This window comes from Tursiops truncatus, chromosome 14 (genome assembly GCF_011762595.2).
Source record: "Tursiops truncatus isolate mTurTru1 chromosome 14, mTurTru1.mat.Y, whole genome shotgun sequence".
Taxonomy (NCBI): Eukaryota; Metazoa; Chordata; class Mammalia; order Artiodactyla; family Delphinidae; genus Tursiops; species Tursiops truncatus.
This window is the reverse complement of record NC_047047.1, coordinates 76,641,322-76,653,653: the sequence shown is the minus strand read 5'-3', so window position 1 is coordinate 76,653,653 and position 12,332 is coordinate 76,641,322. Positions and strand designations below refer to the sequence as shown.

The 12,332-nt window shown below is 48.7% G+C and overlaps 1 protein-coding gene across 1 annotated transcript in view; it reads right to left on the bottom strand.

Moving 5' to 3' along the window:
* Window positions 1-12,332, bottom strand: part of CYRIA (CYFIP related Rac1 interactor A) — a 107,776-nt gene that overhangs the window by 51,089 nt on the left and 44,355 nt on the right. Inside the window, exon 2 of the mRNA XM_019943262.3 lies at window positions 7,091-7,242. The gene's annotated coding sequence lies outside the window, so the exon portion shown is untranslated. The remainder of the gene's footprint in view (window positions 1-7,090; window positions 7,243-12,332) is intronic.

Genomic DNA, 12,332 nt, shown 5'->3' with positions numbered 1-12,332 from the left:
ACTTGATTCCTCCCTCTTCCCGTTCACTCTATTATCACTGTGTGAGATCTTGCCCCAGAAGAACAGAGAAATCCTGAGGGCGAGGTCTGATGTCAGGGGAGAACAAGCCAGTCTTTGTCAGGCCCTTCAAGGAGGAGGCCCGGCCAGGGCTCTCGGGCCGCACACAGAGGGGCCTGTGCTCACTCTGCCGGGAGCAGAGGGGCCCTGCTCCATCCTGTGCGATGGGGGCCCTTTGCTGGCGTATCCTGAGCCCTCTTCCTCAACTGACACCGAAGCTGGGCAAAGGGGATGGATCTCCACCTGGGGGCCCCAGGCATTTCACACCAGAAAGGCTTCAAGCAGAGCCTACCGCCCACACCAACACCAGAAAACCACTCTCAAGAATTCCACCCTCCTTAGCTCTTCCCCCAGTCTCCCACTCAGAATGGACCCCCTCCCTAATCATCCTTAGTCAACTCCTCCCTCCTTCTGTCAACCCACTGTCCAGCCCTCGGCTCAGGCCTCCATCCCCCCCACTTCACTCCAGGCCCCCAGCTCCTCTGAGAAGCCGCCTGGCTCAGGGAACTCTCCAGCCTCTGGTCTCCTACAAGGCTTCACTTGTCCCAATGGCAAAGAAGGAGTGATGTCTCACTGTGTTTATCATGTTGCCGACTCCGGCTTTGAAATGCCATCATCTAGGACGAGTTCTGCACCCAGGAGATGCTTAATAAACAGCCAGTAAACGATTGAACCCACAGCACAGCCCAGAAACGGAATAGAATATTCGATTCTAGAGGCTTTAGATCAAAATAAAATGGGCGAACACTCACTGAGCCCTGACTATAGGCCAGGTACCACTCTGCACCCTTACGCGCATGAACTCACATCCCTGATCACAGCAGCCTCGTGTGGCAGGTCCTGTGGGCTCTCGTTCTGCAGATGAGGACAAGCTGGATGAGACGTCCGGTCAGCCCGAGCTCACCAGCTGGAAGCAGCAGAGGAGGGTCCCAGCCCGGGCTGTCCAGCTGCAGTCTGTGCTACTAACCACGGCAGGACACAGCATCTCACGACAACCCCAGTGAAAGCAAATCTCACCCAAAGCCCACTCTGATGTACACCATGCCATGTGGCCTCCCTTAGAACTAGGGACATGGGCCTTTGCAAATGTCATCACATGTCCAGCTCCTTGTATCCACGTTATGGTAACTGAAGAAAATTGGTAGATTGCCGTTGCCCTCCTTGCTTGGCTAGCAGCCGGGTCAGGGCGGAAAGAGCTGACACGTGGGGAAAGGGGTCCTGCGGGGCACTGATGGCCAAGCCTGCGGTCACATGAACGATTCTGCAGGACTCTTCTCTCTGCCAGTGTGCAGCGTGCTCCTGACCCCCGGCTTCCTTCCTGCTCTCCAGGTCAGGGGCAGTCTCCCTCCTGGGACTCCTGGACTGGCAGCTTACAGGTCCCCAAAAGAGAAAGGAAGCTTGCCATCAGGGCGGAGCCCAACACTCCAAGCTGATTCTCCTCTTTTCCAACCCTTCTCTGGGTTGGAAGACAGAGCTGCAAGGAGGCCGGAGGGCTGGAAGAGGGGATTGAACAAGGGCAGCAGCTACACCGGGGGCTCCCAGCAGAAGGCTGGGAGGATGAGGTACCGCCGAGCCATCCTTTTACTCTGTACTGGCTCAGCTGTTCTGTTTCCAGGGCTGGTGGAGGCCCGGCCGTCCATGAGGAGGTGAGGGCCTTGGTTTCTCACCTTTGAGAGCTTCCTGGTGGTGATGATGCAAATTCGAGTCCTACACTGGGGTCCCCCGGCACGACGTGGGGAGTCAGCAGGATTCAAGGACTCTCCTTGGGGACGAGTTCAGAAATGGAAGTTGGACAATCAAGCCCAACACCCTCCTAGCGATGACGGGAAGGGAAGGGGTGTCCAAGGTCAAAGGTGAGTCAGTGCCAGGCCTGGACTAGAACCCAAGTTAACCCTGATGCCTGTCATTCCATCCCTCCCTCCCTGCCTTCCTTCTTTCCTCCCTTCTCCCTCCCCTGCAGGCCGAGCTACAGAGTGCTTGCCAGCACTGGAGGGATCCACAGAGCATTTCCGGACACGTGCATCCCTGACTCTGGTGAGTTGCCACTGGCCCTCCCAGCTCTGCAGTTTGAAGCCCTAGTTGAGGGACCCTTCCAAGGGCAAGTCTTAGTTGTAGAATCTCCTCCTTGGTTTACTGGAAGCTTCACCCATTTATAGATAGGGTGACGCATGGCATATACAGTGGAAGAGGGACAGTTAGAAGAGGGTTTGAATCCTGACCACCTAATAGCTGTGGGCCTTGGGCAAGATGCTTCATCATTCTGAGCTGCAGGCTCCTCTTCTGTAGCTGACACCAAGACTCCCTTCTGCTGTGCCTGTGAGCATCCAATGCCATGACCTTTAGAGACTCTGGCACATCTGGGGATGTGTGCAGGTCAGCAAGGTCAGTTCTAAACCACACATCCATCTCCAACCAGCAAGTGTGACTGGAGGTCATGGGCACCAGGCTCTGTGCTAGGTTAGAATAAATTCTATATAATATAAATGGGCATATACATGTATAGACGCACTTACATATATATCATGCCATATACACATGAGAACGTGCATATACATCACACACACACACACACACACACACACACACACACACACATATATATACACACCTATATATTTTTTTTCTAAGAGAAAGGTAGAAGGACAGATACAGTTTTAAAAACCTCTTGTAGTTTCCACTGCGAAGAAGCAGACCCAGGTCTCTGTAAAGTTGAATTTTGCCACCAGACAGCTATGCTGTTCAATCAGTGTTTCTGGATGATGGAAATGGATTCCTCCTTCTCCTCTTTCTACTTCTTTTCTGGCCCCCCACCCCTTATCCTATTCTGCTCACTAACACCTCCATAGCGTCGGAGAAGAGATGAACTCAAATTAGTCAATTTCATTATTTTCAGTCACCGCTGGGAACGAGGTGGGAGGATGGCGACTGGCGGAGTTTTAAAAGCAGAGCTGAGGCATTATCTGTGCATGACGATGCCTCCGGCTATTTCCTCCCCACCACCATCACAGAGAACTGAGTTGACGACAGTGTTGTTCTGTACTCTCTCCCAGATCCCAACTCCTACTCATCCTTTAGTGCCCAGCTCACATGGCCCCTGTTGGAAGCCTTCCCTGACTTGCCTGGGCAGAGGGCAGGCTCCCTCTCTGCACCCACGTCACTTTGTTCATGCCGGGGCTCTTGCCCACCACCTGCTCCCATGACTGTTGGCTCCTCTGTCTTCGTCATGAGCTTATGAACTCCTCAAGGGGCTGACTGGGCTTGATTTGTCTTGATGCTTCCAGGCCTAGCACAGTGTCTGGGGCACGGTGAGGGCTCAGGTATTATCTGTTTAATGAATGTGCACATTTTAAAGAGAACACTCTTATTTTAGTGTTCAGCAGAGAGAGGGTTTCAGAAATGGGTATCTGTTTTCTGACCAGAAAAAAACAGATCAAGATCTAAATGCCATCATTTCTACTAGAATAGCATGGACTGTTGCCAGCCACTTTCTCTCATCAGAAAAAAGGCTCCTGTTCTAACCATTCACCAGTAATTTGTGCAACAAGTTGCACGTGAAGTGCTGTCAGCACTTACCACTCCCCAGGGCCCTGGGGGGGGAAAGGCCATGTATCTACCCTCACAACCTCCCATCCGGCTGATCTGTGTGAACCCATTTTACAGCTGAGGAAACTGTTATCTTATAATATTACAGGGAGTAGATATAAAATATGCACTTTAGAGAACAGGGGGTCAAATAAAATTCGGCCCTTCGCTTTGTAAGACTGCAAGTGCCATCCATCTTTGCTTAAAGCTCTGTTACCAGCTCTGAGCTGTCCTCAGAATGGACTCAACTCTCTCAGCTCGACACTCAAGGTCCCTGGTTAATCCTCCCAGCTTCCATCTCTGAGTGAGTCCCTCTCTGACTCACCTCACCTCACCTGCACAGCCACAGCGAGTCCCTCCAAGAGGCAGCCCTCGTGTATGCTTCTCCTCTACCTGGAGACCTTCCCTGAAGTTTCTCACCCTCCCCGATATTCACCTAGCAGACCACCCCTCATCTCTAGGATGGAGTGGAGACAGCGTGTCCCCAGGAAGCTTCCCCGGCTCTGCCCCTCACTCTGCTCACATGCTTCCAAGGACGGGGAGCTCACTACCTCAAGCGCCCCACCTCTTGGTCCCTCACACCCACTCTGATCAGAACACTGATAACTGGGGTGCTGTCTAGTCACTAGCAGGCCTCCTAGTGAAACCATAAACAACTTGAGGGCAGGAGCTGAATCTCAGCATCCTTTTCCCTGGTGTCTAGCACTGGCGCTGATACAGAATAGGCACTCACATGTTTGTTGAATGGATTGGTCCTCCCTCTACCCAGAAGGCCAGACTTGGCAATAGTCTAGGTGGATGAATTCCAAGAGAACTCGTACCAGTGACCTGTGGGAGGTCCCAGGGGAAATTCCTACTCTAGCAAATTGGTATCACAATGACCAAATTAGGACAACTGCTCACTGGGACCTGATTTATCCATGCATCTTCTCCAAGCAGCCTTGAACCAGTGCCGGGCCACGGGCTCCTAGGACAGGGCGGCCAAGTCTCATTTACCTCCAGAGTGTCGGTACCCAGTATCCAATACGGGTTTTGGAATGAATGGCAAATACTCTACTGGTCAAGAACATCCATCTTTATTTCTATTTCAGGATGTTTTAGGGATGAAGCCTTTGAGACTCTCTGGGGAAGAGAGAGGAAGGGTACAGGATTCTCTGGAAAAGCCAACCAGAACACACAAGCCCAAGTCTTCACGGTGGCTCATGAGGCCTGCACCATCTGACCACTTCTCTCTGTCCTCACCTCCTTCCACTGTCCCTCGTTCCTTCCGCTCCAATCCTCTTGCAGTTCCTTGAAGCCCAAGAACATTCCCACCTGAGAGCCTTTGTTCCCTTTTTCCTTCAAGCCTCCCTCCCTCGCTTTGTTCGGGTCCTGCTCCAATGACACCCAATCAGGGGGGCCTTCCCTGGTATCCTGCCTAAAACAGCAATGCCTGTTCCCCCGACTTCCTCTCACTCTGACTTGGCTTTATTATCATTATTTCTGCTTTATTTTTTCCATAACACTTAATACTACCTGGTATAATATACGCTTATTTATTTATTGACACTCCCCTGATCCCACTAGAATGCAAGCTTGAAGAGAACAGGAATTTTGTTTGTTTTTTGCTTTGTTTTGTTTCGTGTGGACCCCTAACACCAAGAATACCCCTGCTGCGTAGGACATGCTCCATACAGATTTGTGGAATGCACGGATGGCTGGATAAATGAATGCCCCACAAGAGCTAACAGTCCACAGTCAAGGAAGACAGCCAGTGCTGTGGGCCTGGACGAACACATGCTCGAAACCTAACTGTCTCGCTGAGGGGCCAGGACACCTGCTCCCGAATCAGCTGGCCCCAGCTGTGAGGACATTCCTCTGGGTCTTGGAAGTACACTGGTTTGAAGTGAAAAGGCTGCTGGGGGTGAGTTAGTTTTCAGCTACTATCCGATGGGACAAAGGATGGACTCAACAGGCCGGGAGTGTGGTGAGACCTGAGGTTGGATGTAACAGGGCAAACCTTCAAATGGCCGAACCACAGAGGGCGATCTGGCCAAGGCGAGGTGAGGGCGGGCTGCTATTGAAGAGGAACTCTGAAATCAAGATTAACAGCTCTGGGCTTCCCTGGTGGCGCAGTGGTTGAGAGTCCGCCTGCAGATGCAGGGGACACGGGTTCGTGCCCCAGTCCGGGAAGATCCCACATGGCGCGGAGCGGCTGGGCCCGTGAGCCATGGCCGCTGAGCCTGCGCGTCCGGAGCCTGTGCTCCGCAACGGGAGAGGCCACAACGACCCCTCTGGAGAAAGAAACCATAAGAGGAAGAAAGGAAGGGAGCACAATATAAATCTGTTCCCCTCAAGAATGAGAATCTGGTCTAAGGACCAAGTCTGGGATAAAATAATCCCAGGAAATGAGAATTGGAAAATACCTGAGAAATCACCTGGTCTTATCTTCTCAACTTTATGAAATGCTTCTGGTTTTAGTTTTGAGGGAAAATCAGGATATCTAAATGCAAAAGAAGAGCTTTAGGAGAGGAGAGCAGGTCACAGCAGCAACCGCTGAAAGAGTAACAGGTGTGACATCATCTCAGTGTACTGTCACTTCCTTCGTGACTCCTGACCTTGGATGTGTGGGTGCCCTGGACCAGCTTAGAGGAGATGTGCTAATACAACAAAGTCCAAGGAGCTGAAATCAGCAGACCTTGAGTCACTGGAGAGGGATGTCAGCCCATGTCAGGTCCAAGTTCAATGATGAAGTTCAAGTAGGTGTGGCCCTCTCCTTCCAGATAAGAAGAAAAGTGCCCATAACTGGGAGAAGGTGAAAGAGGGAGAGAACCAACGTGCTGGCGGTGAGGGAAGAGGGCAAGGGGCGTGGTGATCTGAGGCTGGTGCACCGCAGTGCCGAATTTACCTCTAAATCCAGCTGCATTTACCTCTAAAAACGTTACAGTGAGATGCCAGCCAGACTTCCGGCATGAGACCTAAATTCCACGCCAGGTGGGCTACTTCTCTCCCTGCTGGTCTCAGTCTGGATGGCCAGAAAGAAGCCCTCAGATGCATTCTGCAGGGACAAAGCGACCTCCAGCAACAACTCTAATCTGCTCTCCCCCTGCATGTAGTTCCAAGCGACTGTTTCCTGCCTAAACACTAAAAAGACTCAAGATAGCAACAGCTCCCACTCAGAAGGCAGTTATAAAACCCAGGGACATTTAAGCACTTCAAAATTACAGCTACTTTGAAGTGCACATCAATTCTTCATTATGTCCTTGTTTTTTTTTTTGCTTTTTGGTTTTTTTCCTTATACATGTATGTGGTGTTAGGAAGCATGGCTTCCAATCAGAGATGACAAATCTGGTGGAAGGACCATCCTCAATACTTGCAGGTATCCTGTAAGCCTGCATACCGCAGATTCTCTGCACTACAATGTCGGTCATCACCGTGCTGCTGGCCATAAGCAGAGACAGTTGATTCTTACCTGGAGATCTCCCTTGTGACTCAGATTCACCAATCCAGGCTGATGGAACGAACCAGATGAGCAGCTGTTTGGCCAAGACAAGTCTGGCTCCCTAAATCAGGGCTGTGGTCCTCCAGAGTCCTGTGGTTTCTCTGTCCTTGGTGAGTGATAACCTGCAGAAAGGGAATGCAAGTGACGTTACTAAGGAGAGGCCGTTTCCTCTTCTCCTCTCATCATAATACATTCTTTTAAGGAGAGCAGAGAGAGTCCCAGAATCACAGATTCCTAGGGCTGGAAGAAATGCAATAACCTTGTCTAATGCTTCTGTAGTTGAGGAAACTGAGGCTCAGAGAAGAAAAGAGCTTCACTCAGCCGCTTGGGATGAGATTCCAGATTAGAATGTGTCTCTGACTCTCTGGTCTCTGGAATTTTTTAAAAAAGCAGCCAATGATCGGGCTGGCTTCTCAAACAAGTGGTCACTGACCCTGAATAGAAGTCTTTTCTTTTATTTAACGGACTTTCAAGACGAGAGGTGGCACTTTTCTCCACATTGCTGTTTCTGTAGTTTTACTCCTGGGAGCTAACTGAGTAAAACTGTCCACCTCAGGCATGGGGTTGGGAGGATTCTCCCTTTTTCTCATTAGAAAAATATTGTTATGGAATAGTGGGACCTGTGGGCACAGCAGTGGGTGGACTTGGTTCTTTAATGATAGATGTATGTGCACCCAGCCTCTAGGTCTCCTGGTCTCTCTCTGTCTCTGTCTCTATCTCTCTGTCTCTTTCTGTCTGTCTGTCTCTCCATGTTTCATGAAAACACAGGAACAGACATGGATTTTCCTCCCATGAGTATCATTTATTATGTGATTTTTCTTGTTTTTTTTTTATTAAAGTCTAGTTGATTTACAATGTTGTATTCCTTTCTGGTGTACAGCAAAGTGATTCAGTTATACATGCACACACACACACATATATGTTCTTTTTCAGATTCTTTTCCATTATGGTTTATTACAGGATATTGAATATAGTTCCCTGTGCTACACAGTAGGACCTTGTTGTTTTATCATGTGATTTTTCTGAACACCAACATTTGAACAGCCACTCCTCTGGGCCAAAAACCAAAACCAAAGAAGGGATCTCACATTTGTTAAGCAAATAATATCTAACAGGCACATCAGGTGAACCTTACATTTTCCTAATTTGTCCTCAAAAATTCTGCTAAAGGTACCAGGAACTCCATTTTTCCAAAGGGTTAGGGAACCGAGCTAGAGAGAACTAGAGTGCCCTGAAGAGTCATAAAGGGAGTTCGGTGCAGAACCAGGCATGAACTCATATCTAACTCCCAAATCGATGTTTTGTCCATCTAAACTGGACTAGAGCTATTAGGCCAAAACACTAGTTGTCTTATTGTTCCAGTGTGTTAGCTGGAAGGCAGGAGAAAGTTCTTTGGCAGGTGTTAACGTTGCAAGGACGTGAAGGGTTATTCTCGTTAGATTCTCATTCAGACAGGAGGCTCTAAAGGCCCTGGCTTCCTGTATGCTGCCAGCCAGGGCTCATGTGCCCCAGAGAAGTCAGGCCAGCCCTGGCTCTGAGCAGCCAGAGGGCCCATCAGGAAATCGTGATGATCAATGCTCGGTCTCTGTTCCTGTTCTGGGACAGGGCTGGAGAGATGGGGTGGGGATGGAGAAAAGAGGAAGAGAAAACAGGAAGTTGGGGGGAAGGGAAGGAAATGATAGAGAAAACACAGCGACTTTAGCCTGATGAGAAAGTGATTTCTGAGCCCTGCATTTTGGGAAACCAGGTCACAGTGGTAGTGGCAGAGAGGAGTTTGTTTCCTCTGAATTTGGGGTTGTGCCTGTGAATTCCCATCAGAGCACAGCCTGAGGAAAAGGGTGCCTGCCACAGGTGCTGTTTCCCAGGGGCACCTGAGTGTAGATACTGGAGAAGGTGAATTTCTAAAAAAGAATCCCCAGGTGAGACCACCTCTCTGACCTCTTGGCTGTAGCTGAGGCCAGATGAGTCATAGAAGGGCCTGGAAAAAGAAAAGCTTTCGAGGTGATCAGGCATCAGGGGCGCTATCCCATCCCCACCACTTTCCTTCTCAAATGCCCTCAAAATTATAACCCATTTTCAGTGTATTTGATTAGGACTTGATTCCCCCAGTGGGCCAGGAAGAATCCCGCTTTCTTCTACCGCAAAACTAAGAGGGTCAGGCCAGCAGAACGATGAGCCTCCTCCAGACCGTGACTCTTATAAGATACTTCCAGAATCTTTCCCTACCATTCTGTCCACTCTACTTAATTATAGACACTACAAAAGTTCCCCAGCTCCCCATGCTCATCACGAAGGCTGGCAGTCACCTGGTAAGCTGAACAACCACACAAATAGACAACCCTAAAAATAATCCAATCACACTGTAACACAAATACTAATAATACTGTACAGTTTCCCAACGTGTACTAGCAGGTGGGCAGGGGACACAGAGCCCCCTAACAGGCAAGCCCTCAGATACCAATTCCACCCACTCCAGTGGTTCCCCAAACTGGCTGTGCAACTGGAGAAGCTAAAAAGCAAAAAGTACCATCCCAACCTGGAGTAGGGGCCAAGCTTCTGGAGAGTTTTATGTCACCAACTGGCTCTGGTCCACGGACCAGCATTTAGATACTTTGGATCCTAACCCAGCCCTCACCAGGTCCCACCTCCTGCCATCTTACGGATTCAATCACGGAGACCCTACCATGGAGGAGCTCGCTCCAGGGATCTGTCCTTGACTCTCTAAACTACTCCCCCCACCATCCAAATAAACACAGAGCAATAAAAAGTAAGCCTATCCTTGAGAGGATTCCAAGCTTTTTGAAGAGATGGCTGGTGGTTTCCTGTGTGAGTCACTCACAGGCCAGAGGTCCCTCAGGGAGGACAGAGATCGAGTAGGGAAAGACACTTACATCCCCCGTCTAGGTCCCCACCAGAAGCCCAACCTCACACAACATCCACAAGTCCGCTTCCATCGCCAGTGGTTATGAATGACCAGAGATGCTGCCAGCGTCCCTCTGCTTCATGAAGGAGACTGACACCACCTGGGACCGTCAGGAGGTGCACACCTGGCAGCCAGAAACACTTTTCAGCTTCTTCTCTTCTTGGGTCATTTTAAGAGAGGGACAAAGCATGGGGTCATTAGCACATTTTAAAAATGGGGAAGCTGAAATCTAGATATAAAATGACTTCTCCCAGGTCACACAACAGAACCGAAACTAGAACAGCCATCTGCTGACCTCCAGTCCAGTGACCTGTGACCTTACCACTACCTCCTGTGCTCCCCTTACCCCCCACGCCCCCATTCACAGCTGACAACAGCTGTGTGTCTTCTGCTTTTGCATGGTTCTGGAAGTGGCAGGGCTGGGCGAGGGGCAAACTGAGAGAAGGCGATGCAAACAGATGGTGAGGGGACTGGAGGGCCTGGAAGACCACCCTCCTGCCCTCCAGGCTGAGCAGACACGGAATCTAAAGCCCGGGTGGGAGCCTGCTTGTTCAAGCCCCAAGTTAACCAGCAGCGGAGCCTATCCCGAGTCAGGGAACCTCATTATGGCCTCTCCCACAGCACCAGGAGTCCTGGCCAATGAGAAGAATTACAAACGGGTAGGTTTTTTGTTTGTTTGTTTGTTTTTTAATATCTTTATTAGAGTATAATTGCTTTACAATGGTGTGTTAGTTTCTGCTTCATAACAAAGTGAATCGGCTATACATATATCCCCATATCTCCTCCCTCTTGCGTCTCCCTCCCACCCTCCCTATCCCACCACTCTAGGTGGTCACAGAGCACCGAGCTGATTTCCCAGTACTATGCAGCTGCTTCTCACTAGCTATCTATTTTACATTTGGTAGTGTATACATGTCCATGCCACTCTCTCGCTTCTTCCCAGCTTACCCTTCCCCCTCCCCATGTCCTCAAGTCCATTCTCTATGTCTGCGTCTTTATTCCTGCCCTGCCCCAAGGCTCTTCAGAACCATCTTTTTTTTTTTAGATTCCATATATATGTGTTAGCATATGGTATTTGTTTTTCTCTTTCTGACTTACTTCACTCTGTATGACAGACTCTAGGTCCATCCACCTCAGTACAAATAACTCAATTTCGTTTCTTTTTATGGCTGAGTAATATTCCATTGTATATATGTGCCACATCTTCTTTATCTATTCCTCTGTCAATAGACACTTAGGTTGCTTCCATGTCCTGGCTATTGTAAATAGAGCCGCAGTGAACATTGTGGTACATGACTCTTCTTGAATTATGGTTTTCTCAGGGTATATGCCCAGTAGTGGGATTGCTAGGTTGTATGGTAGTTCTATTTTTATTTTTTTAAGGACCCTCCATACTGCTCTCCATAGTGGCTGTATCAATTTACATTCCCACCAACAGTGCAAGAAGGTTCCCTTCTCTCCACACGCTCTCCAGCATTTATTGTTTGTATATTTTTTGATGATGGCCTTTCTGACCGGTGTGAAGTGATACCTCACTGTAGTTTTGATTTGCATTTCTCTAATGATTAGTGATGTTGAGCAGCCTTTCATGTGTTGGCAATCTGTGTACCTTCTTTGGAGAAATGTCTATTTAGGTCTTCTGCCCAGTTTTGGATTGGGTTGTTTGTTTTCTTGATATTGAGCTGCATGAGTTGCTTGTAAATTTTGGAGATTAATCCTTTGTCAGTTGCTTCACTTGCAAATATTTTCTCCCATTCTTTTTATGGTTTCCTTTGCTGTGGAAAGCCTTTTAAGTTTCATTAGGTCCAATTTGTTTATTTTATTTTTTTATTTCCATTTCTCTAGGAGGTGGGTCAAAAAGGATCTTGCTGTGATTTATGTCATAGACTGTTCTGCCTATGTTCTCTCCTTTAAGAGTTTTATAGTGTTTGGCCTTACATTTAGGTCTTTAATCCATTTTAGTTTATTTTTGTGTATGGTGTCAGGGAGTGTTCTAATTTCATTCTTTTACATGTAGTTGTCCAGTTTTGCCAGAACAACTTATTGAAGAGGCTGTCTTTTCTCCATTGTATATTCTTGCCTCCTTTATCAAAGATAAGATGGCCATATGTGCGTGGATTTATCTCTGGGCTTTCTATCCTGTTCCATTGATCTATATTTCTGTTCTTGTGCCAGTACCATACTGTCTTGATTACTGTAGGTTTGTAGTATAGTCTGGTAGGCTGATCCCTCCAGCTCTGTTTTTCTTTCTCAAGACTGATTTGGCTATTCGGGGTCTTTTGTGTTTCC